Source organism: Leuresthes tenuis, unplaced genomic scaffold, assembly GCF_036924035.1.
Source record: "Leuresthes tenuis unplaced genomic scaffold, fLeuTen1.0.hap1 SCAF_129, whole genome shotgun sequence".
NCBI lineage: Eukaryota > Metazoa > Chordata > Actinopteri > Atheriniformes > Atherinopsidae > Leuresthes > Leuresthes tenuis.
The window spans coordinates 28,566-55,714 of record NW_027325483.1 but is presented as its reverse complement, the minus strand read 5'-3'; the positions used below and the strand labels follow the sequence as shown (position 1 = coordinate 55,714).

Below are 27,149 nucleotides of genomic sequence, written 5' to 3'. Positions count from 1 at the left end.
CTGAACAACTCCGCTCCCTCTTTTGATTGTGTACAGTCGGGTAATTTAACCTTTTCTTACCCGCTTTTTACCAACTATGGTTGGACATTCACACCTTCTCACAGCGGAACACCTCCGCTCCCTCTTTTGATCGTGTATGTTCGGGCATTGGCACCTTGTCTTACCCATTTTTCAGTAATTATGGGTGGACATTCACACCTTCTTGCAGCTGAACACCTCCTCTCCTGCTTATGATCATGCGCGGTTTGATATTCGAAAATTTTCTTTCATGTTTTCTAGCAATTATCGATGGACATTCAGACCTTCTTGCTGCTGAACACCTCCGCTCCCTCTTTTGATCATACATTGTCGGGCATTCACACCTTGTCTTACCCGCTTTTTAGAAACCATGGTTGGACTTTCACACCTTTTAGTAGCCGAACAACTCCGCTCCCGCTATTGATTGTGTACAGTCGGGTATTTTAACCTTTTCTTACCCGCTTTTTACCAACTATGGTCGGACATTCAAACCTTCTTGCAGCGGAACAACTCAGCTCCCTGTTTTGATCATTTATGGTCTGGCAATACTACCTTTTCTTACCCGTTTGTGAGTAATTATGGCTGGACATTCACAGCTTCTTGCAGCCGAACACCTCTTCTCCTGTTTTTGATGATGCCTTTTCTAACACATTTTTCAGCAATTATTGTCGGTCATTCAAACCCTTTCCCATCAGCTTTTTGCAAATTTTGATCTGACATTCACACCTACTTGCAGTCGAACACCTTTGCTCCCGCTTTTGATTATGTTTGGTTGGATATTTGAAACTTTTCTTAACTGCGTTTTACAAACTTTGGTCGGACGTTCACACCTTCTTGCAGCCGAACACCTCCGCTTCCGCTTTTGATGGTGTATATTCGGGCATTCAAACCTTTTCTTACCCGCTTTTTACAAACCATGGTCAGACTTTCACACCTTCTTTTAGCCGAAAAACTCCGCTCCCGCTATTGATTGTGTACAGTCGGATATTTTAACCTTTTCTTACCCGCTTTTTACCAACTACGGTCAGACATTCACACCTTCTTACAGCAGAACATCTCCGCTCCCTCTTTTGATGGTGTATGTTCGGGCATTTGAACCTTTTCTTACCCGCTTTTTACAAACTATGGTCGGGCATTCAAACCTTCTTGTAGCCGAACACATCCACTCCTGCTTTTGATCATGTATGGTTGGACATTCGCACCTTTTCTCACCCGCTTTTTCTCATAGACTATTCTACCATCAACAACTTGGAAACCATAATCGACTCTCTAGATGCAGAAAAAGCATTTGATGGAGTGAACTGGAAATTTTTATTCGCAACATTAAACAAATTCGGGTTTGTGTCACACTTCATCAACTGGATAAGGATATTATATAGCTCCCCAAATGCAAGTGTCAGGACAAATGATCAAACTTCTCCAAGCTTCAGTCTGCAGAGAGGTACAAGACAGGGTTGCCCACTTTCTCCCTCACTTTTTGCTATTTTCATCAAACCTTTAGCAGCTGCTATCAGACAAGATAGAAATATTAAAGGCATCCAACCCCAAAATATTGAGCATAAAATAAGTCTTTATGCTGATGATGTATTACTTTTCCTTCAGAACTCACAGACGTCTCTCACTCACACGATCACACTCATAAATAAATTCTCTGCACTTTGTGACTACTCTATCAACTGGTCTAAGACCACAGTTCTGCCCATTAACTGTAGGGTCCAGAATATACCTGCGATCACTTTACAGTCAGGAAATATTAGATATTTAGGCATAAACATTTCCTCCAGGCTCTCAGAGCTAACAAAGCTAAATTATGTGCAATTATTAAAGAGTGTAGAGGACGAGCTCTCTCGTTGGAAGTCCTTACCTATATCACTTATGGGGAGAGTTACAACCATTAAAATGATGATACTACCAAAAGTTAACTATTTGTTCTCAATGATCCCCATAAAACCATCTGCTACTTGGTTTAAGTCACTAGATTCATGCATCTCCAAATTTCTGTGGAAAAACAAACCCTTAGTTTAAAAACCCTACAGAAGACCAAGGACAGTGGTGGATTAGATTGACCTCATTTTCAGCACTATTCCTTAGCCAATAGGTTACAATATATATCAAAATGGTTTAAACCTTGTTGTTGTCACAGTTCCCAGAGACGTTGTAATCGTTGAGGATTCTATATTCACTCCCTCATTAGAGGCACGTGTTGCAGATTGATGACACTGAATCTTCTTCTCTGTTCATTGCTGGCATCATTCCCAGCATCGTAAGTGTTCGTGGCATTGTTAGCCTCTTCTTTTGGATCTTGATATCGAGCATCCTTTTGTATTTCTGGTTTGTCAGTCCTCTCTCTTCGTTCACCGGAGTCTTCGTCTCTTTGTCCTTGAGTTTGGTGATTTTTTCTTCTTTTGATGCCTTGACACAGTGTGACAGGTGATACTACGTGGGAGATCCTTTAACTTGGACTGCTGTCCCTGTGCTGCGAAATGGCTGTGGTGCTCAATTGGTCTCTCCTTCATCATATACACAATTATTTATACATCACCTTCCACCATGAAACGTTGTCCCTTTTTGTTTCTCTCTTTGTTCTTAAAATGCTGTTATGCATGTCTAAACCAATCCATTAAATTAGATCATTTTGGCAGTAAAGCGATCTATGATTTAACAATCTATGATAGCTTTTGATTGTGTATATTCGGGCATTCGAACCTTTAGATTTGCTCTTTCTTTTACTACAAAGTACAACGTTGTTGTTTTTGTTTAAATCTTTCTAGACATGGTAAATATGAAGGACAAAACAGTTTTAACATAGTTTGAGTGAAGGAATGCATTTTATACGCAAAATCCAAAATCATGCAGAACTCACGAAAAGCTTTTTCTCGGATTTCTGAACCTTTAGTGTTGCTCTTTCTTTTACTGCAAAATACAAAGTTGTTTTTTGTTGAAATCTATCTAGACATTGATAAATACCAGCCAAACATCTCTGCTTCGATTATGGTTCGGCATTCTTACCTTTTATCACCCGCTTTTTACAAACTATAGGCAGACATTCACACCTTGCAGCTTAACAAACTCCGCTCCCTGTTTTGATTATGTATGGTCTGGCAATACTACCTTTTCTTACATGTTTGTGAGTAATTATGGCTGGACATTCACACCTTCTTGCAGCCGAACACCTCCACTTCCGCTTTTGATGGTATATATTCGGGCATTCAAACGTTTTCTTACTCGCTTTTTACAAACCATGGTCGGACTTTCACACCTTCTTGTAGCCGAACAACTCCGCTCCCACTATTGATTGTGTACAGTCGGGTATTTTACCTTTTCTTACCCGCTTTTTACCAACTATGGTCGGACATTCACACCTTCTTACAGCGGAACACCTCCGCTCCCTCTTTTGATGGTGTATGTTCTGGCATTGGCACCTTTTCTTACCCGCTTTTTACAAACTATGCTCGGACATTCAAACCTTCTTGCAGCTGAACACCTCCACTCCTGCTTATGATCATGTGCGGTTTGATATTCGAAAATTTTCTTTCATGTTTTAAAGCAATTATTGATGGACATTCAAACCTTCTTGTAGCCGAACACATCCACTCCTGCTTTTGATGATGTATGGTTGGGCATTCGTACCTTTTTTTACCCATTTTTCAGGAATTATGGGTGGACATTCAGATTTGAAGTGGATAAATAAGGAGGACAAACAGTCTTAAGTCAGGCTGATAGAAGGAATTCATTTTATTGCAAAATCTGTATTTCGTCATATGTCGAGAGATGCTTATTGCTGAAGAAGTTCTTTCTCATTCTACAAAGTACAACGTTGTATCAGTTAAGTCTGGCCTGGGTAAAACACTGATGGTTATTTCTGACATGCAATCATGAGGCTTTCCATCTGTGGGGTAGGTAGCAGTGTGGATGGATTAAGTGTAGCACATCTCTCGACAACAAGGTGTGGCTGTGAAAGAAGAACAGTTATGTAGGAGAGATGTCTGGTAAAGATATTTTGTTAAGTAACCATATCACAGCCACTGTATGAGGTACCTTAAGTGTTAATGGGTGAAATAACACCATAAAGACTCAGTTTAATATCTGATATGTCCTCTATACGAGGACTACATATTAAATGGATTTTTAGGAATAGAAGTTGAAAAAGGAGCCTTCTCCATTCACTCTTAGCATCGACCTGGTACTGCAGTGCCGCTGGGAACGGTGCGCTCTTCTCTGCTCTTGTGAAAAAGTAAACAGCGGTGCAGGATGGAAGTTTCAGGGAGCCCAAGATGAAACTTTCTTTTAATCTGCTGAGAAAAGAGAGTGAATGCGAAGTAGACTTTAACACGGCTCTGGGAGCGAGCCGAGTGCGGGCTAACCGGGAGAATTGCTTGAAAGAAACGCGACACCGAATTAGCGGTCAGAAAAAAGCCTCAATCGGGTGTTCCCGTGGTGTTTGTGGCTGCCTTGTCTTTTGCACAGAGTAAAAGACAAGGCAGCCATCGAAAAGGGCCCGATTGTTCCTACTTGGTCAGCCGAGGAGAAAGGGGGGGGAGCAAGCGTCTCAACCAAGCAAAGCTCACCATGGGGAAGGTGGCTATGCCAACTAGCCTGATGACCTGCTCCCGCAGTGATGGATAATCGTACTCTGGTTTCTCTTCATAACGTAAAAGTCTTTCACCTTTTACTAAACACTTCCGTGGAGAGCAGCACTAATGAGTTGTTTCTATTTTTGGCAGGCTTTACCTTTGCGGGTGAAGCCCTTTATGTCTGTGCAAAAGAAATCTTGTTAATGTACAGAGTGACTTCTCTGAGTAGAGTCGCCTTACTTGTTGCGACTGTGCCGATGTTCGAAGCTGGAGTGCAAAGTTGTTACTTGAATGGTGCTCGCTGGAGCGTGCGGTAGTGTAAAGTTATACCATTTAAAAGGGCTGAAGAGTGCTCAGTGCAGCGGGTGGGCGGAGGTGCAAAGTGACACGCTGGCCACCTATGGCCATAAAAAGAACACCGCTACAAGTGCGCATTGTGCCAGGAAGGGCTCTCGGACGTGAACCGGTGGACAGTTGTCGCTTCTCGGCCTTTTGGCTAAGATCAAATGTAGTATCGGTTCTTATCAGTTTAATATCTGATATGTCCTCTATGCGAGGATTACATATTAAATGGATTTTTAGCAATAGGAGTTGAAAAAGGAGCTTGCTCCGTTCACTCCAAGCATCGACCCGGTACTGCAGTGCCGCTGGGAACTGTGCGCTCTTCTCTGCTCTTGTGCAAAAGCAAACAGCGGTGCAGGATGAAACTTTCTTTTAATCTGCTGAGAAAAGAGAGTGAATGCGAAGTGGACTTTAACACGACTCTGGGAGCGAGCCGAGTGCGGGCTAACCGGGAGAATTGCTTGAAAGAAACGCGACACCGAATTAGCGGTCAGAAAAAAGCCTCAATCGGGTGTTCCCGTGGTGTTTGTGGCTGCCTTGTCTTTTGCACAGAGTAAAAGACAAGGCAGCCATCGAAAAGGGCCCGATTGTTCCTACTTGGTCAGCCGAGGAGAAAGGGGGGGGAGCAAGCGTCTCAACCAAGCAAAGCTCACCATGGGGAAGGTGGCTATGCCAACTAGCCTGATGACCTGCTCCCGCAGTGATGGATAATCGTACTCTGGTTTCTCTTCATAACGTAAAAGTCTTTCACCTTTTACTAAACACTTCCGTGGAGAGCAGCACTAATGAGTTGTTTCTATTTTTGGCAGGCTTTACCTTTGCTGGTGAAGCCCTTTATGTCTGTGCAAAAGAAATCTTGTTAATGTACAGAGTGACTTCTCTGAGTAGAGTCGCCTTACTTGTTGCGACTGTGCCGATGTTCGAAGCTGGAGTGCAAAGTTGTTACTTGAATGGTGCTCGCTGGAGCGTGCGGTAGTGTAAAGTTATACCATTTAAAAGGGCTGAAGAGTGCTCAGTGCAGCGGGTGGGCGGAGGTGCAAAGTGACACGCTGGCCACCTATGGCCATAAAAAGAACACCGCTACAAGTGCGCATTGTGCCAGGAAGGGCTCTCGGACGTGAACCGGTGGACAGTTGTCGCTTCTCGGCCTTTTGGCTAAGATCAAATGTAGTATCGGTTCTTATCAGTTTAATATCTGATATGTCCTCTATGCGAGGACTACATATTAAATGGATTTTTAGCAATAGGAGTTGAAAAAGGAGCTTGCTCCGTTCACTCCAAGCATCGACCCGGTACTGCAGTGCCGCTGGGAACTGTGCGCTCTTCTCTGCTCTTGTGCAAAAGCAAACAGCGGTGCAGGATGAAACTTTCTTTTAATCTGCTGAGAAAAGAGAGTGAATGCGAAGTGGACTTTAACACGACTCTGGGAGCGAGCTGAGTGCGGGCTAACCGGGAGAATTGCTTGAAAGAAACGCGACACCGAATGAGCGGTCAGAACAAAGCCTCAATACGGTGTTCCCGTGGTGTTTGTGGCTGCCTTGTCTTTTGCACAGAGTAAAAGACAAGGCAGCCATCGAAAAGGGCCCGATTGTTCCTACTTGGTCAGCCGAGGAGAAAGGGGGGGGAGCAAGCGTCTCAACCAAGCAAAGCTCACCATGGGGAAGCTGCCTATGCCAACTAGCCTGATGACCTGCTCCCGCAGTGATGGATAATCGTACTCTGGTTTCTCTTCATAACGTAAAAGTCTTTCACCTTTTACTAAACACTTCTGTGGAGAGCAGCACTAATGAGTTGTTTCTATTTTTGGCAGGCTTTACCTTTGCGGGTGAAGCCCTTTCTGTCTGTGCAAAAGAAATCTTGTTAATGTGCAGAGTGACTTCTCTGAGTAGAGTCGCCTTACTTGTTGCGACTGTGCCGATGTTACTTGAATGGTGCTCGCTGGAGCGTGCGGGAGTGTAAAGTTATACCATTTAGAAGGGCTGAAGAGTGCTCAGTGCAGCGGGTGGGCGGAGGTGCAAAGTGACACTCTGGCCACCTATGGCCATAAAAAGAACACCACTACAAGTGCGCATTGTGCCAGGAAGGGCTCTCGGACGTGAACCGGTGGACAGTTGTCGCTTCTCGGCCTTTTGGCTAAGATCAAGTGTAGTATCTGTTCTTATCAGTTTAATATCTGATATGTCCTCTATGCGAGGACTACATATTAAATGGATTTTTAGCAATAGGAGTTGAAAAAGGAGCTTGCTCCGTTCACTCCAAGCATGGACCCGGTACTGCATTGCCGCTGGGAACTGTGCGCTCTTCTCTGCTCTTGTGCAAAAGCAAACAGCGGTGCAGGATGGATGTTTCAGGGAGCCCAAGATGAAACTTTCTTTTAATCTGCTGAGAAAAGAGAGTGAATGCGAAGTGGACTTTAACACAACTCTGGGAGCGAGCCGAGTGCGGGCTAACCGGGAGAATTGCTTGAAAGAAACGCGACACCGAATGAGCGGTCAGAACAAAGCCTCAATACGGTGTTCCCGTTGTGTTTGTGGCTGTCTTGTCTTTTGCACAGAGTAAAAGACAAGGCAGCCATCGAATAGGGCCCGATTGTTCCTACTTGGTCAGCCGAGGAGCAAGGGTCTCAACCAAGCAAAGCTCACCATGGGGAACGTGGCTATGCCAACAAGCCTGATGCCCTGCTCCCGCAGTGATGGATAATCGTACTCTGGTTTCTCTTCATAACGTACAAGTCTTTCGCCTTTTACTAAACACTTCCGTGGAGAGCAGCACTCATGAGTTGTTTCTATTTTTGGCAGGCTTTACCTTTGCGGGTGAAGCCCTTTCTGTCTGTGCAAAAGAAATCTTGTTACTGTGCAGAGTGACTTCTCTGAGTAGAGTCGCCTTACTTGTTGCAACTGTGCCGATGTTGCTTGAATGGTGCTCGCTGGAGCGTGCGGGAGTGCAAAGTTATACCATTTAAGGGCTGAAGAGTGCTCAGTGCAGCGGGTGGGCGGAGGTGCAAAGTGACACTCTGGCCACCTATGGCCATAAAAAGAACACCGCTACAAGTGCGCATTGTGCCAGGAAGGGCCCTCGGACGTGAACCAGTGGACAGTTATTGCTTCTCTGCCTTTTGGCTAAGATCAAGTGATCCACTGCTATTGCTTGGACCTTTTGTTCGTGTGACTCCGGTTCCTTCGTCCGAGTGAGCACAGAGGCGATGCTTCTTTGTGGCTGCGTCCTTGGCCTGCAGCCTCTTGGGCTGTTGCTACTGCCATCTGGATCACAGCCACGGGGGGAATCTGCTTGTGCCTTCTTACCAGCAAGTTTCTTGAGGTCCATATGGCGTCTTTGATGGCGGCCAGGGTGAGCCACCTTTTGACAAATTCCTCTTTCCTGATGTTCTGATTTTGACTCACCCCATAAAGCACCAGTTGTGCTGACAGGACCTCTCTTGCTGGTAAGTACGGGAAATTTAAGGAGTCGGCTGTTGCCCACAAGTCCACAGCAGCACTGCACTCCCAGAAGAAATGCCTCACCGTCTCAGGCGCGCCACAACCTGGACGGGGGCAGGTGGCCATCGCCGACATACCCCTGGAGTGCATGACAGATCTGACTGGGAGAATCTCGTGAGCCACCATCCATGACAAATCCCAAAGTCTGTTCAGAAGAGCTGAAAGGTTCACACTGCGCCAAACTGTTGAGGGCTCGCCAAGAGTGAGCCCACGCACTGGACTCACTGGGGCCCGCTCCTGCACAACAGAGAGCAAAGATCGATGGCACGTTAAAACTTGTACATCTTCTTGTTCTAAATTAAAATGGTTTAAAAATGTCTTTATAAAAGCATAACTTTCTGTTAGATTAAAAGACACAGGTACTTTCAGGTCTGATGGTAAAAGTCGTAATCTTCTCATGTAGGCCCCCATCCAGAATCTTGCCATTGCAGCTGCCGCTGGGTTTTTGGATGGGTTAATTGCACACTTTAATTGGACAGAGGTAAAGAGACTTCCTAAAAACAAATACAAATCTGGTACTGCTTTCCCTCCCTTCACTTTTGGCTTCTTCAGTACTTCCCTCCTCAACCTTTCCCATTTGGAGTTCCATAAAAAATAAAAGATGGATCGTTCCAGGTCTAAAATAATTTCTTTTTAGAATAAATAAATGAATAAAGTTTTGTCTAGCAGGTCAAATATGTGCAAAATACAATCCACAGGGCAATCTAAGACCAAAACGAAGATAATTCCCTAAGCCAGTGTATCTTTTTCAACATATTTGTTTGGATTTCATTATTTCATTATTGTGTAGATTTCATTGAACTAAATTAATGTTAAGGGAAACGATTCTGCTCAGTGACAACAGAGGTTTTTACCAAATGGACTGAAATATTTCCATGTGCACAAGCAGATGTACTCTCAGTAGCAAAAGCACAGGTAAAATAAATCATTTCTAGATTTGAAAATCCTGAAAAGATCTTCAGTGATAATTTGACACACTTTGTAAACAACGTCATCTCACTGATGGCAAAGAACTTAAAATAGACCTTAGAAACCACTGTGCATATCATCCACAATCAGCAGGTTTCGTGGAGAGACACAATGGAATAATTAAGTCAAGACTGAAAAAAATCATGGAAGAAATGGGAAATATTGGGTTTACTGTTTACCATCCTAAAAATGCATCCTCCAACTAGCACAAGATGAACTCAATTTGAGAAAAGGTATGGAAGACCATTTGTACTCCCACAGTCAAAACACAGTCATCAACTGACATGATGAAGAAAAAAAGAAAAAGAGAAGAAACCTTAGCAGTATACAAATATTAACAAGTAGAGAGATCTCTTCTGTTTAGTCTGTTCCAGGTGAACCGGTGAAGGAATCTCTGAAGACAGTAAAACCCAGGGACTGGATCATCATCAAAGTGATAAAGAAAAAGAACTGGTCCAGCCCAATGGGGGGAAGGTCCATTTCAGGTACTACTTACATCACCCACAGCAGCTGAAGGACTTCTTGGATTCACTTATCACATTGTACCACGACCTTCAGAAGTAGGGAAAGATTATTTACCCACCACTGTTTTCTGAGGCAAAAGTCTGACTACAAAGGGGAATTCTCTCAACAGGAGGGGGTTCATCTCAACTTCAGTGAAGAAAACAACGGCTAACATGAGAACATAGAGTGTGACTAAAATAACCATACAGAGTACCACCACTGTCCCCTTGACATAGAAAGTGCCACACTAGTAATAACATTTATTTAAACTTGGAGATAAATGGAGAAAATAATCTCATATACAATAGCTGAGACAGAAAAAACAAAAAACTTTTGAAGACACGATTAAAACAACATTTAGAACATACAATAAGCTTAAAAGGAGTGACAAAGCTGCGACTGCGAAGGCATAGAAGTCTAATTGAAAACAGGAGCAGTAGGACAGACTTTTTTGAAATCTGAGTAAGCTCTGGGAATCAAATTTAGATAATGATCAGACTTGGCCTTTCTTATTTCTGCTCTACCTTTATTTCTAAGCTTCCTAAAAGCAAGGCAATGACCCGGGTCCCTCATATGCCCAGCTAGCATCCAAGGTTTATTTATTTTTTAAGTAAAGAAGACAGTTCTGCGAAAGCCAGGGACTAGACATGTTCTAAGTTCTATACTTTTTAAAAGGGGCGTGTTTATCAACTATGGAATTAGAAGATTTACAAAAATGGTCAAGTGCTAGATCTTCATCTGGGATTTTAACAGTGTCATGAGTATAACTATTCAACAGATCAGTTAAAAAAAAATCCTGCTCATGGAGATGTTTCAGGATCTGGATACCAAGCGTGGACCTAATGTTTCATGTTCGCAATTCTGATACAGGCTATTGAGCAGTGATAACTAACACCAAGTTCAGATAATGCGGATTTTCTACCTTTGATTTGTTAAGATTGAGCCAATCAGGGACAACCTTGAAGGATCTCTTAAGATTTTGTAGGATCAGTAATTACCTGAGAAAGGTTGATATTGGTACACACCTTTTTTAAATGATCAGAGGCAGAGTTCAACTTGTTTAAATTAAAATTGCCACACAGAGATTGGGTTTAGGCCACATGCACACAGAATGACATCAACAAATATAAGAAATATTAAACATTTACACATAGATTTTTGAATACATGTAGAGGAATGATACTTTGAAATGTGCTCATTGCGGAGTTATGATGAGTTGAGTAATGAACTATTCTGGGAAAGAGGTTCTATTCCCAGCATCATGATGGACACTCCTGATATAGAAGGTTTCGCTAACGCATTGGAATTGTTGTACTATTTTCATATGCATTTGCAATGAAGAATTGCTTTCTGCTGATAAATGCAAAGAAGAACAGCTTACACATAGATGCTCACATATAGGCTGCTGAATGCAATGAAGACCTGCTTATCCATCCATCCATCATCTGCCGCTTATCCGGGGGTCGGGTCGCGGGGGCAGCAGCTTGAGCAGAGAAACCCAGACGTCTCTGTCCCCGGCCAGTAAAGTTCAATGTCAATGTGTAATATTCAATTAGGATTTGCAAAACAGTGAAGTTAAACAATGAATGGGTCCATAGTCGGTATGACAAGACTACAGGAATATTTACCTGGGTGTATGTTCAAACAGAGATGAGAAAATTGCGATAAATAATTGTTTGTTTGTTTGTTAGTATGTATATGAATGTTATATGTATAAACTGTGTTGAGTTGTAGTTACTCAGTAGTGTCTCAGTGAAACAACCGACGGGGGAAGCCTTGCGGTGACAACAAAAGCAGTGTTTTACTGATCAGTAAAGTTGCTCCAGTGTACTCCATACAAACTGGTTGGTTACTGAAGGGATAGAAAATGGGGAATACTTGTTTTAAAGCAAACAAGGAATTAGATGGGAAAAATACATGTTTTAACGGGACCCAGACAATATTAAATACTCAGACAGATGGGAGAAGAAGTGTAGTTTTGTTTCCACAGAAATTTGGAGATGCATGAATCTAGTGACTTAAACCAAGTAGCAGATGGTTTTATGGGGATCATTGAGAACAAGTAGTTAACTTTTGGTAGTATCATCATTTTAATGGTTGTAACTCTCCCCATAAGTGATATAGGTAAGGACTTCCAACGAGAGAGCTCGTCCTCTACTCTCTTTAATAATTGCACATAATTTAGCATTGTTAGCTTTGAGAGCCTGGAGGAAATGTTTATGCCTAAATATCTAATATTTCCTGACTGTAAAGTGATCGCAGGTATATTCTGGACCCTACAGTTAATGGGCAGAACTGTGGTCTTAGACCAGTTGATAGAGTAGTCACAAAGTGCAGAGAATTTATTTATGAGTCTGATCGTGTGAGTGAGAGACGTCTGTGAGTTCTGAAGGAAAAGTAATACATCATCAGCATAAAGACTTATTTTATGCTCAATATTTTGGGGTCGGATGCCTTTAATATTTCTATCTTGTCTGATAGCAGCTGCTAAAGGTTTGATGAAAATAGCAAAAAGTGAGGGAGAAAGTGTGTAACCCTGTCTTGTACCTCTCTGCAGACTGAAGCTTGGAGAAGTTTGATCATTTGTCCTGACACTTGCATTTGGGGAGCTATATAATATCCTTATCCAGTTGATGAAGTGTGACACAAACCCGAATTTGTTTAATGTTGCGAATAAAAATTTCCAGTTCACTCCATCAAATGCTTTTTCTGCATCTAGAGAGTCGATTATGGTTTCCAAGTTGTTGATGGTAGAATAGTCTATGAGAAAAAGCGGGTGAGAAAAGGTGCGAATGTGCAACCATACATGATCAAAAGCAGGAGTGGATGTGTTCGGCTACAAGAAGGTTTGAATGCCCGACTATAGTTTGTAAAAAGCGGGTAAGAAAAGGTTCGAATGCCCGAACATACAGTATCAAAAGAGGGAGCGGAGGTGTTCCGCTGTAAGAAGGTGTGAATGTCCGACCAAAGTTTGTAAAACGCAGTTAAGAAAAGGTTCGAATATCCAACCAAACATAATCAAAAGCGGGAGCAAAGGTGTTCGACTGCAAGTAGGTGTGAATGTCAGATCATAATTTGCAAAAAGCTGATGGGAAAGGATGTGAATGACCGACAATAATTGCTGAAAAATGTGTTAGAAAAGGTAAGAATGCCGGACCATTCATCATCAAAAGCGGGAGAAGAGGTGTTCGGCTGCAAGAAGCTGTGAATGTCCAGCCATAATTACTCACAAACGGGTAAGAAAAGGTAGTATTGCCAGACCATAAATGATCAAAACAGGCAGCGGAGTTGTTCAGCTGCAAGAAGGTCTGAATGTCCATCAATAATTGCTAGAGAACATGAAAGAAAATTTTCGAAAATCAAACCGCACATGATCATAAGTGGGAGCAGAGGTGTTCAGCTGCAAGAAGGTGTGAATGTCCACCCATAATTACTGAAAAATGGGTAAGACAAGGTGCCAATGCCCGAACATACACCATCAAAAGAGGGAGCGGAGGTGTTCCGCTGTAAGAAGGTGTGAACGTCCGACCAAAGTTTCTAAAAAGCAGTTAAGAAAAGGTTTGAATATCGATCCAAAAATAATCAAAAGTGGGAGCAGAGCTGTTCGACTGCAAGTAGGTGTGAATGTCAGATCATAATTTGCAAAAAGCTGATGAGAAAGGGTGAGAATTCCCGACTATACACCATCAAATGCGGGAGTGGAGTTGTTCGACTGTGAGTAGGTGTGAATCTCCGACCATAATTGCTGAAAAATGTGTTAGAGAAGGTAAGAATGCCGGTCCATACATCATCAAAAGCGGGAGAGGTGGTGTTCGGCTGCAAGTAGATGGGAATGTCCAGCCATAATTACTCACAAATGGGTAAGAAAAGGTAGTATTGCCAGACCTTACATGATCAAAACAGGGAGCGGAGGTGGTTCAGCTGCAAAAAGGTGTGAATGTTCGACTAAAGTTTGTAAAAAGCGGGTAAGACAAGGTGCGAATGCCCGACAATGTATGATCAAAAGAGGGAGTGGAGGTGTTCAGCTGCAAGAAGGTCTGAATGTCCATCAATAATTGCTAGAGAACATGAAAGAAAATTTTCGAAAATCAAACCGCACATGATCATAAGTGGGAGCGGAGGTGTTCAGCTACAAGAAGGTGTGAATGTCCACCCATAATTCCTGAAAAATGGGTAAAAAAAAAGTGCGAATGCCCAACCATACATCATCAAAAGCAGGAGTGGATGTGTTCGTCTACAAGAAGGTGTGAACGTCCAAACAAAGTTTGTAAAAAGCAGTTAAGAAAAGGTTCGAATATCCAACCAAACATAATCAAAAGCGGGAGCAGAGCTGTTCGACTGCAAGTAGGTGTGAATGTCAGATCATAAATTGCAAAAAGCTGATGAGAAAAGGTGAGAATTCCTGACTATACACCATCAAATGCGGGAGCGGAGTTGTTCGGCTGTGAGAAGGTGTGAATCTCCGACCATAATTGTTGAAAAATGTGTTAGAAAAGGTAAGAATGCCGGTCCATCCATCATCAAAAGCGAGAGAGGTGGTGTTCGGCTGCAAGTAGGTGTGAATGTCCAGCCATAATTACTCACAAACGGGTGAGAAAAGGTAGTATTGCCAGACCATACATGATCAAAACAGGGAAGCGGAGGTGGTTCAGCTGCAAGAAGGTGTGAATGTCCAACTAAAGTTCAAATATATTAACAAAAGCGGGAGGAGAGGTCTGCGGATGACAGTGGTTGAGAATTTCCAACCATAATCTATGAAATGCGGTGAAAAAAAGTGGGTGTGAATATCCCACCATACAAGTATGGTGGAGAGGAAGCTGTGAATGGCCGACCATAGTTTGCAAAAAACGGGTAAGAAAAGGTTCGAATGCCCGAACATACACCATCAAAAGAGGGAGCGGAGGTGTTCCGCTGTAAGAAAGTGTGAATGTTCGACCATAGTAGGTAAAAAGCGGGTAAGAAAAGGTTAAAATACCCGACTGTACACAATCAATAGAAGGGGGTGAATTGTTCGGCTACAAGAAGGTGTGAAAGTCCGACGATGGTTTGTAAAAAGCTGGTAAGAAAACGTTTGAATGCCCGAATATATACCATCAAAAGCGGAAGCGGAGGTGTTCGGCTGCAAGAAGGTGTGAATGTCCGACCAAAGTTTGTAAAAAGCAGTTAAGAAAAGATTCGAATATCCAACCAAACATAATCAAAAGCGGGAGCAGAGCTGTTCGACTGCAAGTAGGTGTGAATGTCCTCAACGTTTTTCTTTGTTGAAGTCGATCTAGACATTGATAAATATGAAAGACAAAGCAATTTTAACTTGGTTTGAGTGAAGGAATTCATTTTATACATAAAATCCCAAATCATGCAGAACGTATGAAAAGAAGCTTATTCTCGGATTCCTAAACCTCCAGTGTTGCAATTTACTATACTGCAAAATACAACGTTGTTCTTTGTTGAAATCGATTTAGACATTTAGATTTGATAAATATGAAGGACAAAGCAGTTTCCACTTGGTTTGAGTGAAGGAATTCATACCAGCCGAACATCTCTGAAAGGCTTTCTTACCTTTTCTTACCCGCTTTTTACAAACTATAGTCAGACATTCACACCTTGCAGCTGAACCATCTCCGCTCCCTGTTTTGATTATCTATGGTCTGGCAATACTAACTTTTCTTACCCGTTTGTGAGTAATTATGGCTGGACATTCACACCTACTTGCAGTCTAACAGCTCTGCTCCCGCTTTTGATTATGTTTGGTTGGATATTCGAACCTTTTCTTAACTGCTTTTTACAAACTTTGGTCAGACATTCACACCTTTTTGCAGCCGAACATTTCCGCTCCACCTTTTAGTGTTCTATCACACCTTTTTTTTCACCGCATTTCATAGAATATGGTTGGAAATTCTCAACCAATCATCCGAAGACCTCTCCTCCCGCTTTTGTTAATATATTTGAACTTTAGTTGGACATTCACACCTTCTTGCAGCTGAACCACCTCCGCTCCCTGTTTTGATCATGTATGGTCTGGCAATACTACCTTTTCTTACCCATTTATGAGTAATTATGGCTGGACATTCACACCTACTTGCAGTCGAACAGCTCTGCTCCCGCTGTTGATTATGTTTGGTTGGATATTCGAACCCTTTCTTAACTGCTTTTTAGAAACTTTGGTCGGACGTTCACACCTTCTTGCAGCCGAACACCTTCGCTTTCGCTTTTGATGGTATATATTCGGGCATTCAAACGTTTTCTTACCCGCTTTTTACAAACCATGGTCGGACTTTCACACCTTCTTGCAGCCGAACAATTCCCCCCCTTCTATTGATTGTGTACAGTCGGGTATTTTAACCTTTTCTTACCAGCTTTTTACCAACTCTGGTCTGACATTCACACCGTCTTACAGCGGAACACCTCCGCTCCCTCTTTTGATGGTGTATGTTCGGGCATTCGAACCTTTTCTTACCCATTTTTTACAAACTATGCTCGGACATTCAAACCTTCTTGTAGCCGAACACATCCACTCCTGCTTTTGATGATGTATGGTTGGGCATTAGAACCTACTTGTTGCCCGCTTTTCATTAATTATGGGTGGACATTCACACCTTGTCGCAACCAAAAACCTCCGCTACCTCTTTTGATCATGTATGGTTGGACATATGCACCTTTTCTCACCCGCTTTTTGCAAACTATGGTCGGCCATTAACAGCTTCCTCTCCACCATACTTGTATGGTGAGATATTCACACCCACTTGCATCCGAAATCCTCCGCCCCAACTTTTGTTGATATTTAGTCGGTCATTCGCACCTTACCCGCTTATGGCAAACTATGGCCTTCTTGCAGCCAAACACCTCTGATCTCGCTTTTGATGATGTAAGGTTGGGCATTCAGACCTTGCTTCACCTGCTTTTCACCAAATATAGTCGGACATTCACACCTTCTTGCAGCCGAACACTTCCGCTCCACCTTTTAGTGTTCTATCACACCTTTTTTTTAACCGCATTTCATAGATTATGGTTGGAAATTCTCAACCACTCTCATCCGAAGACCTCTCCTCCCGCTTTTGTTAATATATTTGAACTTTAGTCGGACATTCACATCTTCTTGCAGCTGAACCACCTCCGCTTCCCTGTTTTGATCATGTATGGTCTCACAATACTACCTTTTCTTACCCGTTTGTGAGTAATTATGGCTGGACATTCAGACCTACTTGCAGCCGAACACCACCTCTCTCGCTTTTGATGATGTATGGACCGGCATTCTTACCTTTTATAACACATTTTTCAGCAATCATGGTCGGAGATTCACACCTACTCACAGCCGAACAACTCCGCTCCCGCATTTGATGGTGTATAGTCGGGCATTCTCACCCTTTCTCATCAGCTTTTTGCAAATTATGATCTGACATTCACACCTACTTGCAGTTGAACAGCTCTGCTCCCGCTTTTGATTAGTTTTGTTTGGATATTCGCACCTTTTCTTAACTGCTTTTTACAAACTTTAGTTGGACGTTCACACCTTCTTGTAGCCAAACACATCCACTCCTGCTTTTGATGGTGTATATTCGGGCATACGAACCTTTTCTTACCCGCTTTTTACAAACCATGGTCGGACTTTCACACATTCTATTAGCTGAACAACTCCGCTCCCTCTTTTGATTGTGTACAGTTGGGTATTTTAACCTTTTCTTACCCGCTTTTTACCAACTATGGTCGGACATTCACACCTTCTTACAGCGGATCACCTCCGCTCCCTCTTTTGATGGTGTATGTTCGGCAATTGGCACCTTGTGTTACCCATTTTTCAGTAATTATGGGTGGATATTCACACCTTCTTGCAGCTGAACACCTCCGCTCCCGCTTTTGATGGTGTATAGTCGGGCTTTCGAGCCTTTTCTTCCCTGGTTTTTACAAATTATGGTTGGACATTCAGACCTTCTTTCAGCCGAAAACCTCCGCTCCCCCTTTTCATTTATACATTGTCAGGCATTCGCACCTTTTCTTACCCGTTTTTTACAAACTATGCTCGGACATTCAAACCTTCTTGTAGCCGAACACATCCACTCCTGCTTTTGATGATATATGTTTGGGCATTCGCACCTTTTTTTTTACCCATTTTTCAGGAATTATGGGTGGACATTCACACCTTCTTGCAGCTGAACCCCTCCGCTCCCGCTTTTGATCATACATTGTCGGGCATTCGCACCTTGTCTTATCAGCTTTTTACAAACTTTAGTCGAACATTCAAACCTTCTTGCAGCTGAACACCTCCGCTCCCGCTGTTGATGGTGTATAGTTGGGCTTTCGAGCCTTTTCTTCCCCGGTTTTTACAAATTATGGTTGGACATTTAGACCTTCTTGCAGCCGAAAACCTCCACTCCCTCTTTTGATCATACATTGTCGGGCATTCGCACCTTTTCATACCCGCTTTTTACAAACCATGGTCGGACTTTCACAGCTTTTAGTAGCCGAACAACTCCGCTCCCGCTATTGATTTTGTACAGTCGGGTATTTTAATCTTTTCTTACCCGCTTTTTACCAACTATGGTCGGACAATCACACCGTCTTAGAGCCGAACACCTCCGCTCCCTCTTTTGATGGTGTATGTTCGGGCATTCGAACCTTTTCTTACCCGCTTTTTACAAACTATGGTCGCATATTCAAACCTTCTCGTAGCCGAACACATCCACTCCTGCTTTTGATGATGTATGGTTGGGCATTCGCACATTTTCTTACCCATTTTTCAGTAATTATGGGTGGACATTCACACCTTCTTGCAGCTGAACAACTCCTCTCCCGCTTATGATCATGTGCGGTTTGATATTCGAAAATTCTCTTTCATGTTTTCTAGCAATTATTGATGGACATTCAGACCTTCATGCAGCTGAACACCTCCGCTCCCGCTTTTGATGGTGTATAGTCGGGCTTTCCAACCTTTTCTTCCCTGGTTTTTACAAATTATGGTCGGACTTTCACACCTTTTAGTAAACGAACAACTCTGCTCCCGCTATTGATTGTGTACAGTCAGGTATTTTAACCTTTTCTTACCCGCTTTTTACCAACTATGGTCGGACATTCACACCTTCTTACAGCGGAACACCTCCGCTCCCTCTTTTGATGTTGTATGTTCCGACATTCGAACCTTTTCTTACCCGCCACATACTATGGTCGGATATTCAAACCTTATGTAGCCGAACACATCCTCTCCTGCTTTTGATGATGTATGGTTGGGCATTCGAACCTACTTGTTGCCCGCTTTTCATTAATTATGGGTGGACATTCACACCTTGTCGCAGCCAAAGACCTCCGCTCCCTGTTTTGATCATGTATGGTTTGACATTCGCACCTTTTCTCACTCGATTTTTAATATGGTCGGCCATTCACAGCTTCCTCTCAACCATACTTGTATGGTGGGATATTCACACCCACTTGCATCCGAAGACCTCCGCCCCCACTTTTGTTAATATTTAGTCGGTCATTCGCACCTTACTCGCTTTTTGCAAACTATGGCCTTCTTGCAGCCAAACACCTCTGATCTCGCTTTTGATGATGTAAGGTTGGGCATTCAGACCTTGCTTCACCTGCTTTTCACCAAATATAGTCGGACATTCACACCTTCTTGCAGCCGAACACTTCCGCTCCACCTTTTAGTGTTCTATGGGGCATTCACACCTTTTTTTTAACCGCATTTTATAGTTTATGGTTGGAAATTCTCACCCACTCTCATCCGAAGACCTCTTCTGCCGCTTTTGTTAATATATAGTCTGGCATTCGAACCTTTTCTTACCCGCTTTTTACAAATTATGGTCGGACATTCACACCTACTTGCAGCCGAATACTTCCGCTCCACCTTTTAGTGATGTATGGTTGGCATTTGCACCTTTTCTTACCCTCTTTTTATACTGATTGCTGAAGATTAAGTTGTTCTTTCTCAAACTACAAAATTTTTTTAATTGTTGAAACTCGATTTGAAGTGGATAAATAAGGAGGACAAACAGTTTTAAGTCAGGCTGATAGAAGGAATTAATTTTATAGCAAAATCTGTATTTCGTTATATGTCGAGAGATGCTTATTGCTGAAGAAGTTCTTTCTCATTCTACAAAGTACAACGTTGTATCAGTTAAGTGTGGCCTGGGTAAAACACTGATGGTTATTTCTGACATGCAATCGTGAGGCTTTCCATCTGTGGGGTAGGTAGCAGTGTGGATGGATTAAGTGTAGCACATCTCTCGACAACAAGGTGTGGCTGTGAAAGAAGAACAGTTATGTAGGAGAGATGTCTGGTAAAGATATTTTGTTAAGTAACCATATCACAGCCACTGTATGAGGTACCTTAAGTGTTAATGGGTGAAATAACACCATAAAGACTCAGTTTAATATCTGATATGTCCTCTATACGAGGACTACATATTAAATGCATTTTTAGGAATAGAAGTTGAAAAAGGAGCCTTCTCCATTCACTCTTAGCATCGACCCGGTACTGCAGTGCCGCTGGGAACGGTGCGCTCTTCTCTGCTCTTGTGAAAAAGCAAACAGCGGTGTTGGATGGAAGTTTCAGGGAGCCCTAGATGAAACTTTCTTTTAATCTGCTGAGAAAAGAGAGTGAATGCGAAGTAGACTTTAACACGACTCTGGGAGCGAGCCGAGTGCGGGCTAACCGGGAGAATTGCTTGAAAGAAACGTGACACCGAATGAGCGGTCAGAACAAAGCCTTAATACGGTGTTCCCGTGGTGTTTGTGGCTGCCTTGTCTTTTGCACAGAGTAAAAGACAAGGCAGCCATCGAATAGGGCCCGATTGTTCCTACTTGGTCAGCCGAGGAGCAAGGGGGGGGAGCAAGCGTCTCAACCAAGCAAAGCTCAACATGGGGAAGGTGGCTATCCCAACTAGCCTGATGCCCTGCTCCCGCAGTGATGGATAATCGTACTCTGGTTTCTCTTCATAACGTACAAGTCTTTCGCCTTTTACTAAACACTTCCGTGGAGAGCAGCACTAATGAGTTGTTTCTAATTTTGGCAGGCTTTACCTTTGCGGGTGAAGCCCTTTCTGTCTGTGCAAAAGAAATCTTGTTACTGTGCAGAGTGACTTCTCTGAGTAGAGTCGCCTTACTTGTTGCAACTGTGCCGATGTTGCTTGAATGGTGCTCGCTGGAGCGTGCAGGAGTGCAAAGTTATACCATTTAAGGGCTGAAGAGTGCTCAGTGCAGCGGGTGGGCGGAGGTGCAAAGTGACACTCTGGCCACCTATGGCCATAAAAAGAACACCGCTACAAGTGCGCATTGTGCCAGGAAGGGCCCTCAGACGTGAACCAGTGGACAGTTATTGCTTCTCTGCCTTTTGGCTAAGATCAAGTGATCCACTGCTATTGCTTGGACCTTTTTTTCGTGTGACTCCGGCTCCTTCGTCCGAGTGAGCACAGAGGCGATGCTTCTTTGTGGCTGCGTCCTTGGCCTGCAGCCTCTTGGGCTGTTGCTACTGCCATCTGGATCACAGCCACGGGGGGAATCTGCTTGTGCCTTCTTACCAGCAAGTTTCTTGAGGTCCATATGGCGTCTTTGATGGCGGCCAAGGTGAGCCACCTTTTGACAAATTCCTCTTTCCTGAGGTTCTGATTTTGACTCACCCCATAAAGCACCAGTTGTGCTGACAGGACCTCTCTTGCTGGTAAGTACGGGAAATTTAAGGAGTCGGCTGTTGCCCACAAGTCCACAGCAGCACTGCACTCCCAGAAGAAATGCCTCACCGTCTCAGGCGCGCCACAACCTGGCCGGGGGCAGGTGGCCGTCGCCGACATACCCCTGGAGTGCATGACCTGACTGGGAGAATCTCGTGAGCCACCATCCATGACAAATCCCAAAGTCTGTTCAGAAGTGCTGAAAGGTTCACACTGCGCCAAACTGTTGAGGGCTCGCCAATAGTGAGCCCACGCACTGGACTCACTGGGGCCCGCTCCTGCACAACAGAGAGCAAAGATCGATGGCACGTTAAAACTTGTACATCTTCTTGTTCTAAATTAAAATGGTTTAAAAATGTCTTTATAAAAGCATAACTTTCTGTTAGATTAAAAGACACAGGTACATTCAGGTCTGATGGTAAAAGTCGTAATCTTCTCATGTAGGCCCCCATCCAGAATCTGGCCATTGCAGCTGCCGCTGGGTTTTTGGATGGGTTAATTGCACACTTTAATTGGACAGAGGTAAAGAGACTTCCTAAAAACAAATACAGATCTGGTACTGCTTTCCCTCCCTTCACTTTTGGCTTCTTCAGTACTTCCCTCCTCAACCTTTCCCATTTGGAGTTCCATGAAAAATATAAGATGGATCGTTCCAGGTCTAAAATAATTTCTTTTTAGAATAAATAAATGAATAAAGTTTTATCTAGCAGGTCAAATATGTGCAAAATACAATCAACAGGGCAATCTAAGACCAAAACGAAGATAATTCCCTAAGCCAGTGTATCTTTTTCAACATATTTGTTTGGATTTCATTATTTCATTATTGTGTAGATTTCATTGAACTAAATTAATGTTAAGGGAAACGATTCTGCTCAGTGACAACAGAGGTTTTTACCAAATGGACTGAAATATTTCCATGTGCACAAGCAGATGCACTCTCAGTAGCAAAAGCACGGGTAAAATAAATCATTTCTAGATTTGAAATTCCTGAAAAGATCTTCAGTGATAATTTGACACACTTTGTAAACAACGTCATGTCACTGTTGGCAAAGAACTTAAAATAGACCTTAGAAACGACTGTGCATATCATCCACAATCAGCAGGTTTCGTGGAGAGACACAATGGAATAATTAAGTCAAGACTGAAAAAAATCATGGAAGAAATGGGAAATATTGGGTTTACTGTTTACCATCCTAAAAATGCATCCTCCAACTAGCACAAGATGAACTCCATTTGAGAAAAGGTATGGAAGACCATTTGTACTCCCACAGTCAAAACACAGTCATCAACTGACATGATGAAGAAAAAAAGAAAAAGAGAAGAAACCTTAGCAGTATACAAATATTAACAAGTAGAGAGATCTCTTCTGTTTAGTCTGTTCCAGGTGAACCGGTGAAGGAATCTCTGAAGACAGTAAAACCCGGGGACTGGATCATCATCAAAGTGATAAAGAAAAAGAACTGGTCCAGCCCAATGGGGGGAAGGTCCATTTCAGGTACTACTTACATCACCCACAGCAGCTGAAGGACTTCTTGGATTCACTTATCACATTGTACCACGACCTTCAGAAGTAGGGAAAGATTATTTACCCACCACTGTTTTCTGAGGCAAAAGTCTGACTACAAAGGGGAATTCTCTCAACAGGAGGGGGTTCATCTCAACCTCAGTGAAGAAAACAACGGCTAACATGAGAACATAGGGTGTGACTAAAATAACCATACAGAGTACCACCACTGTCCCCTTGACATAGAAAGTGCCACACTAGTAATAACATTTATTTAAACTTGGAGATAAATGGAGAAAATAATCTCATATACAATAGCTGAGACAGAAAAAACAAAAAACTTTTGAAGACACGATTAAAACAACATTTAGAACATACAATAAGCTTAAAAGGAGTGACAAAGCTGCGACTGCGAAGGCATAGAAGTCTAATTAAAAACAGGAGCAGTAGGACAGACTTTTCTGATATCTGAGTAAGCTCTGGGAATCAAATTTAGATAATGATCAGACTTGGCCTTTCTTATTTCTGCTGTACCTTTATTTCTAAGCTTCCTAAAAGCAAGGCAATGACCCGGGTCCCTCATATGCCCAGCTAGCATCCAAGGTTTATTTATTTTTTAAGTAAAGAAGACAGTTCTGACGAAAGCCAGGGACTAGACCTGTTCTAAGTTCTATACTTTTTAAAAGGGGCGTGTTTATCAACTATGGAATTAGAAGATTTACAAAAATGGTCAAGTGCTAGATCTTCATCTGGGATTTTAACAGTGTCATGAGTATAACTGTTCAACAGATCAGTTAAAAAAAAAGCCTGCTCATGGAGATGTTTCAGGATCTGGATACCAAGCGTGGACCTAATGTTTTCATTTTTGCAATTCTGACACAGGCTATTGAGCAGTGATAACTAACACCAAGTTCAGATACTGCAGATTTTCTACCTTTGATTTGTTAAGATTGAGCCAATCAGGGACAACCTTGAAGGATCTCTTAAGATGGTTTTGTAGGATCAGTAATTACCTGAGAAAGGTTGATATTGGTACACACCTTTTTTAAATTATCAGAGGCAGAGTTCAACTTGTTTAAATTAAAATTGCCACACAGAGATTGGGTTTAGGCCACATGCACACAGAATGACATCAACAAATATAAGAAATATTAAACATTTACACATAGATTTTTGAATACATGTAGAGGAATGATACTTTGAAATGTGCTCATTGCGGAGTTATGATGAGTTGAGTAATGAACTATTCTGGGAAAGAGGTTCTATTCCCAGCATCATGATGGACACTCCTGATATAGAAGGTTTCGCTAACGCATTGGAATTGTTGTACTATTTTCATATGCATGTGCAATGAAGAATTGCTTGCTGGTGATAAATGCAAAGAAGAACAGCTTACACATAGATGCTCACATATAGGCTGCTGAATGCAATGAAGACCTGCTTATCCAGTAAAGTTCAATGTCAATGTGTAATATTCAATTAGGATTTGCAAAACAGTGAAGTTAAACAATGAATGGGTCCATAGTCGGTATGACAAGACTACAGGAATATTTACCTGGGTGTACATTCAAACAGAGATGAGAAAATTGCGATAAATAATTGTTTGTTGGTTTGTTAGTATGTATATGAATGTTATGTGTATAAACTGTGTTGAGTTGTAGTTACTCAGTAGTGTCTCAGTGAAACAACCGACGGGGGAAGCCTTGCGGTGACAACAAAAGCAGTGTTTTACTGATCAGTCAAGTTGCTCCAGTGTACTCCATACAAACCGGTTGGTTACTGAAGGGATAGAAAATGGGGAATACTTGTTTTAAAGCAAACAAGGAATTAGATGGGAAAAATACATGTTTTAACGGGACCCAGACAATATTAAATACTCAGACAGATGGGAGAAGAAGTGTAGTTTTGTAGGAAATCACAAAATTATTACATAAAATTTGTGAAATCAATTGAAGAATGCCTTTCTGAAGAGCTGTTTACCACAGATGAACAGCTTTGCGACCAAGCACATTGTAGATCGCTTTACTGCCAAAATGATCTAATTTAATGGATTGGTTTAGACATGCATAACAGCATTTTAAGAACAAAGAGAGAAACAAAAAGGGACAACGCTTCATGGTGGAAGGTGATGTATAAATAACTGTGTTAGGAGAGACCATTTGAGCACCACAGCCATTTCGCAGCACAGGGACAGCAGTCCAAGTTAAAGGATCTCCCACGTGGTATCACCTGTCACACTGTGTCAAGGCATCAAAAGAAGAAAAAATCACCAAACTCAAGGACAAAGAGACGAAGACTCCGGTGAACGAAGAGAGAGGACTGACAAACCAGAAATACAAAAGGATGCTCGATATCAAGATCCAAAAGAAGAGGCTAACAATGCCACGAACACTTACGATGCTGGGAATGATGCCAACATTGAACAGAGAAGAAGATTCAGTGTCATCAATCTGCAACACGTGCCTCTAATGAGGGGGTGAATATAGAATCCTCAACGATTACAACGTCTCTGGGAACTGTGACAACAACAAGGTTTAAACCATTTTGATATATATTGTAACCTATTGGCTAAGGAATAGTGCTGAAAATGAGGTAAATCTAATCCACCACTGTCCTTGGTCTTCTGTAGGGTTTTTAAACTAATACGTGGTGGTTTTGTTTTTCCACAGAAATTTGGAGATGCATGAATCTAGTGACTTAAACCAAGTAGCAGATGGTTTTATGGGGATCATTGAGAACAAATAGTTAACTTTTGGTAGTATCATCATTTTAATGGTTGTAACTCTCCCCATAAGTGATATAGGTAAGGACTTCCAACGAGAGAGCTCGTCCTCTACTCTCTTTAATAATTGCACATAATTTAGCTTTGTTAGCTTTGAGAGCCTGGAGGAAATGTTTATGCCGAAATATCTAATATTTCCTGACTGTAAAGTGATCACAGGTATATTCTGGACCCTACAGTTAATGGGCAGAACTGTGGTCTTAGACCAGTTGATAGAGTAGTCACAAAGTGGAGAGAATTTATTTATGAGTGTGATAGTGTGAGTGAGAGACGTCTGTGAGTTCTAAAGGAAAAGTAATACATCATCAGCATAAAGACTTATTTTATGCTCAATATTTTGGGGTTGGATGCCTTTAATATTTCTATCTTGTCTGATAGCAGCTGCTAAAGGTTTGATGAAAATAGCAAAAAGTGAGGGAGAAAGTGGGCAACCCTGTCTTGTACCTCTCTGCAGACTGAAGCATGGAGAAGTTTGATCATTTGTCCTGATACTTGCATTTGGCGAGCTATATAATATCCTTATCCAGTTGATGAAGTGTGACACAAACCCGAATTTGTTTAATGTTGCGAATAAAAATTTCCAGTTCACTCCATCAAATGCTTTTTCTGCATCTAGAGAGTCGATTATGGTTTCCAAGTTGTTGATGGTAGAATAGTCTATGAGAAAAAGCGGGTGAGAAAAGGTGCGAATGTCCAACCATACAGCATCAAAAGCAGGAGTGGATGTGTTCGGCTACAAGAAGGTTTGAATGCCTGACTATAGTTTGTAAAAAGCGGGTAAGAAAAGGTTCGAATGCCCGAACATACAGTATCAAAAGAGGGAGCGGAGGTGTTCCGCTGTAAGAAGGTGTAAATGTCTGACCGTAGTTGGTAAAAAGCGGGTAAGAAAAGGTTAAAATATCCGACTGTACACAATCAATAGCGGGAGCGGAGTTTTTCGGCTAAAAGAAGGTGTGAAAGTCCAACCATGGTTTATAAAAAGCGGGTAAGAAAAGGTTTGAATGCCCGAATATACACCATCAAAAGTGGAAGCGGAGGTGTTCGGCTGAAAGAAGGTGTGAACGTCCGACCAAAGTTTGTAAAACGCAGTTAAGAAAAGGTTCGAATATCCAACCAAACATAATCAAAAGCGGGAGCAGAGCTGTTCGACTGCAAGTAGGTGTGAATGTCAGATCATAATTTGCAAAAAGCTGATGGGAAAGGATGTGAATGACCGACAATAATTGCTGAAAAATGTGTTAGAAAAGGTAAGAATGCCGGACCATTCATCATCAAAAGCGGGAGAAGAGGTGTTCG

At 42.3% G+C, this 27,149-nt stretch overlaps 10 non-coding genes across 10 annotated transcripts; all 10 read left to right on the top strand.

Moving 5' to 3' along the window:
* The first annotated feature begins 4,052 nt into the window (after positions 1–4,052).
* Positions 4,053–4,235, top strand: LOC140287377 (U2 spliceosomal RNA). Its single transcript, XR_011911559.1, has one exon. It is a non-coding gene; the product is annotated as a U2 spliceosomal RNA (small nuclear RNA).
* Positions 4,236–4,646: 411 nt separating this feature from the next.
* Positions 4,647–4,760, top strand: LOC140287389 (U5 spliceosomal RNA). Its single transcript, XR_011911570.1, has one exon. It is a non-coding gene; the product is annotated as a U5 spliceosomal RNA (small nuclear RNA).
* Positions 4,761–5,068: 308 nt separating this feature from the next.
* On the top strand, positions 5,069–5,259 carry LOC140287391 (U2 spliceosomal RNA). Its single transcript, XR_011911572.1, has one exon. It is a non-coding gene; the product is annotated as a U2 spliceosomal RNA (small nuclear RNA).
* A 388-nt stretch (positions 5,260–5,647) lies between these two features.
* Positions 5,648–5,764, top strand: LOC140287387 (U5 spliceosomal RNA). The gene has a single exon (XR_011911568.1). It is a non-coding gene; the product is annotated as a U5 spliceosomal RNA (small nuclear RNA).
* Positions 5,765–6,069: 305 nt separating this feature from the next.
* On the top strand, positions 6,070–6,260 carry LOC140287383 (U2 spliceosomal RNA). Its single transcript, XR_011911564.1, has one exon. It is a non-coding gene; the product is annotated as a U2 spliceosomal RNA (small nuclear RNA).
* Positions 6,261–6,648: 388 nt separating this feature from the next.
* Positions 6,649–6,762, top strand: LOC140287390 (U5 spliceosomal RNA). Its single transcript, XR_011911571.1, has one exon. It is a non-coding gene; the product is annotated as a U5 spliceosomal RNA (small nuclear RNA).
* A 285-nt stretch (positions 6,763–7,047) lies between these two features.
* On the top strand, positions 7,048–7,238 carry LOC140287371 (U2 spliceosomal RNA). The gene has a single exon (XR_011911553.1). It is a non-coding gene; the product is annotated as a U2 spliceosomal RNA (small nuclear RNA).
* Positions 7,239–7,636: 398 nt separating this feature from the next.
* On the top strand, positions 7,637–7,750 carry LOC140287378 (U5 spliceosomal RNA). The gene has a single exon (XR_011911560.1). It is a non-coding gene; the product is annotated as a U5 spliceosomal RNA (small nuclear RNA).
* A 12,473-nt stretch (positions 7,751–20,223) lies between these two features.
* On the top strand, positions 20,224–20,406 carry LOC140287376 (U2 spliceosomal RNA). The gene has a single exon (XR_011911558.1). It is a non-coding gene; the product is annotated as a U2 spliceosomal RNA (small nuclear RNA).
* A 411-nt stretch (positions 20,407–20,817) lies between these two features.
* On the top strand, positions 20,818–20,930 carry LOC140287379 (U5 spliceosomal RNA). The gene has a single exon (XR_011911561.1). It is a non-coding gene; the product is annotated as a U5 spliceosomal RNA (small nuclear RNA).
* The last annotated feature ends 6,219 nt before the right edge of the window (positions 20,931–27,149 follow it).